Raw genomic sequence first — 4,325 nt, forward strand, 5'->3', positions numbered from 1 at the left:
CATACCTGCAAAAGGTAATGACTTCTATAGATAGTTGAACTTGAGGCAGAATTCACATGTTTTTCCAGTAGCTGAAACAATGTACTGGATTCCTTTGCATTTTGAGTCATTTACCAAGTACAGAAAGTCCTTCAGTGGGAATGCCTCCTCACTTCCTTCCTTTTCTCCCTCCCTAAGAGATCATTCAATTCATTCCCATTTTCAGCCTCATCCTGAATCCTGTGGGATTCATGCAGCCAGGGACACGGAATGGTACAGGTATGGTGCACACTATGTTAGACTGAAGGGTAAGTATCGAATTAGGCTAGGCTAGTAAGTATTCTTATAAGGGTCCATTTTTAGCTAGGGGAATGGTCTACAATAGTTGATAAGAGTTACGTACTGCTTCATCAGTTGTGCTGCATAAGGATCTTTTGTATTTTTTTTCCCCCCTCAGCTCAGATGAGACATACTTTATCACTGCTAAGGTGGCTTCACTGGGACTTGCACCTGCTCATACCAGAGTCAAATTCAGTGCCTTATTTTTCAAAGATCTTGCTGGTGTGATAAACAAGACAGGAGGATTTGGCAACCTCTAGATCATAACTGCTAAAACACTAGGCCTATACAGGTTCTGTACTCAGAATTTACTGTATATCACTTAAAAATGTCTCACAGTGTTCTTATAAGAAAACAGAGCTGAGGTTAGTCTGTCTCATAGAGTTCAAATATCACAATCCCATATCAGTAGTAAAGAGTTCTCAGCAGAAATTTGTCAGCTATGTGATTAAGCTCAGTATCTCAAGAATGCAACCATATGCAAGATTGAAAGGAAAAGACTAATAATCTGGGCTCTGTTTCTGAAAGTCTGTGTGGGCTATTTAACCAATACTGCGTACCATCCTCAGGTAGAAATCACAACTGTTTTCTTTTGGCAAACAGACAGATTTGCTCCTTGATGTCAAGCTAAGCATAGGTTGTGCATTCACTGTAAATTAGTTTGCATGTTAGTTTGACATGAAGTGCTTTCTTTTTAGGCTTATCCAGAATCAAATTACAGCCAAAGGGGTGAAGTACCTCAGTGAAGCTCTCAAGGAGAACACAGCTATTAAAGAAGTCTGGTAAAGATCCCTTCCTCAAAAGCTCACTTTGTAAACTTTCTCTCCCTTTGAAACACTTTGGTCATTATGACTTTCCAGCCTAAAAAATTCAGAGCAAGTTTATGTGAGGCAGAGGTTGTGGTTCTGGCTGTGGGTTTCAAATAGGTAAAAAGTCTCTGTCATTGAAACGCTTCCTTGAGTGTTAAGAATGTCAGGCAGTTTTGTTAGTTCGCATCTGTCTGTACCACTGATGAGCAGAATGTGTGTGTTTGCAGAACTGGGGCCTAAATTTATAGACCAAGTTTTGCTTGTCCTGATTGATTTTTAAACTTATGAACATGTACGAACATGTTTAGCTTTTCAGGAGCTAAATTTTGTCCTGATTCATGTTTAAACTTACGAACATGTTTAGCTTTTCAGGAGCTCAAGCAGGAGATAGTTCCATTTATTTAGCAGTACTAATTTGGTTCATAGAATTTGTGCTTGGATTTTCTTTGGGCAGTGCTCCAAACATACTGAAAGTGCTAAGCTACAAGATTAACTTTTTTGTGAGGTTTGCTTGTTTTAGACTAGGTAGGCATCACTTAGTCACACGTGTGCATTGTAAGGCACAAAGCCAAATACCACATTCCTTCCCTCACCTCACAGAGCTCAGGATTCAATAGAACTGTGCTGGTTTTAGCACCACTGCTTTACTATTGAACATTAAATTTATTTTTAAATATAGGTATTTGTTTTAGTGAAAGGACACTGAATTCTTGCTTAGAAAGACAATGACTCACTATCTGACTAGTGGGTTCCCTGGAGATGTGGAAGAGATGCTTTTTTCAAAGGCCACTGTCAGCTTTCGTCTACAGAAGAGGCATCAATTCCCACTCAAATCATTCTGAATCTTCAGACTGAAATCTGTCTTTTGATTCTTGCCTGAATTTTCAGGTGTTCATTAACCCCCAACATTTCGTAAGTCTAAATGGTTTGATAGAATTCAGCATTTCTCAAAGCTGCGCTTACCAGGCTGCTCATTTTCAGGGGTGTAAATATCAATGTAGACTAACTTTAGGTAGCCAGACTTGAAAATTTTGCCATAAGTCATTTCACATTAATAATGCCTGAGTGCTTAACAGAGTTTTCTTCCTACGTTGTCATGGAAAACACAAAATGCTCTGAAGACTATTTAAATTTCTTTAAACTAGCCTGCTGCATAGTAAGAACCTTTGTCAGCTATATGCTGCTTGCTGAAATGCAAACAGCTGGGTATCCAACACCAATTTTAGTTCAGTGAAGTTTAGGTCTTAGATTTTGTTTCCAAAGGAGTTGCCTTGTTCTTTGTGTGTGCAGTGGGAACAGCAGTGCTGTAGCCTGTCTGTCTGAGGCTGGTTCCCACCTATGTGCCCTTGAGCAGCACGCAGCTTACACGGCATTGCAAAGCTGTGATCTCTGCTCCAAAACCTTGGAAAAAGAGAAGATGGGCAACAATCACTACCTTACTTTCACATCCCTTTTATTTTTCCCCTCCAGTTTGAACGGGAACCCGATAAGCCAAGAAGAGGCCAAAGCTTTTGAAAATGAAGAACGGATCATTTGCTTTTGAATAAGGACTTTCCCGTTTTGACAATTTGACCAGCTTCATGCTACAGAGGTTACTCGGTTACTCTTGGACTGCAGAGTTTGTACAGGTGTGAATCTGCAGTGCTCATGGCAGGAGAGAGTCATGATTAGCTGCCTTTTTATGAACATGCTGTGCTTCCTCAGCTCCATCCCTTATCCTGCCTGTTACTCTTTTGGTGAGTGGAAAGTTGCCTGGGTAAATAATTAATGTTTGTATGGCGCTTTGAAGATGAAATGCAGTGTTAACAGACCAAATCCATTGGCAGGCGTATGCATTTTGATAACTGAGTTTAGATTTCTCTGTATACTGATGTAAATAACCTCTAATTTATTTATATACATAAATATACATGCATACATGTGTGTGTGTATATATATATATGTGCAAGAAGGGGTGTAAGGTGCACAAACTCAACAAGCTCACAGTATTATCTGCCTCATAACTGAAAATTAACATATGTAGCTTTTCTGGAAACATAATTCATCTATAATAGCTGCATGGTACCAATGTTTTCAACATTAAAACCTTTCTTCTACCTAGAAATTAGGCCCTTATTTCTCCACTGACTACAGGCAGCATTGTAGACACTGCTTTTTTTTTCTTCCCCCTGGAGAAATGGATACATCAGGCTCAGATTACTTGCAATAATCTTTTTTTCCATATTGAAGCCAATACATTTTCTTTCATACAACCAGAAGTCCTTACTGCCATCACTGTAAAAGCATAAAACTGGCAGTAAAACACATCTGCTTAAAATTTCCTGAGGACTGCATAGAAACTGCTACCTCCTGTTTTCACAGTGTTTGTTCTGGGGAGGGGGTCTGGAGATAAATGTGAAATATTAATTAGCAGGCTGTTCATTGCCTTGGCTCTTGGCCTAGGCACCGTGCTGGTGGCAATACACCAATATTAAGTTGCCTAGTTTCAGTGGGGAGAAAGGACAGTTGAAAATCAGTTGTGTCAAGTAGAAATCCCTTCTCCCAGCAACATAAGCACAGAGAAGGATAGAGATTTGCTTGGAAAGCTTTTATTCTATGCTTGAATTAGTGGAAAGAGCAAGGCAAGGGGCAGGTAGCAATGATAAGGACTAGCAAGAAAACATTATCCCCCCCAAAAAAATTAGTGTTTAGGGACTGTAACTTTAGATGCCTTTAAAATAGTGCCTTCCAGTTTGCCAAGAAGTGGAGTATTTGATTATTTTTTGTATGCATATTAGAATCACAGAATCACAGAATATTAGGGATTGGAAGGGACCTCAAAAGATCATCTAGTCCAATCCCCCTGCCAAAGCAGGAACCTAAATGAAATTACACAGGAAGGCATCCAGGCGGGTCTTGAATGTCTCCAGAGAAGGAGACTAGGCATGCTTTATAAAGGCAAACTCAAATTCTACCCCACAGTGTGTACAAGGAACCTAAAATGGAAAAGCATAATCCATTTTCCTTCCTTCTCCCATGTAACCACTCCCTGAAAAAAAAAGTTCTCCAGTTGCTGACTAACCCACAAAACATTGGTAGGCTGGAAGAAGAATCTCCAGTTAAAATGCCAAACCAATGAACCTTCCCATCTCCCAGACCTGCCCCATAAAGCACAACATGAAAAAACACTTGCTTTGTAGGTCAGTTTCTTCATTTCCC

The sequence above is a fragment of the Antrostomus carolinensis genome, unplaced genomic scaffold (genome assembly GCF_000700745.2).
Source record: "Antrostomus carolinensis isolate BGI_N321 unplaced genomic scaffold, ASM70074v2 scaffold51460, whole genome shotgun sequence".
Lineage (NCBI taxonomy): Eukaryota > Metazoa > Chordata > Aves > Caprimulgiformes > Caprimulgidae > Antrostomus > Antrostomus carolinensis.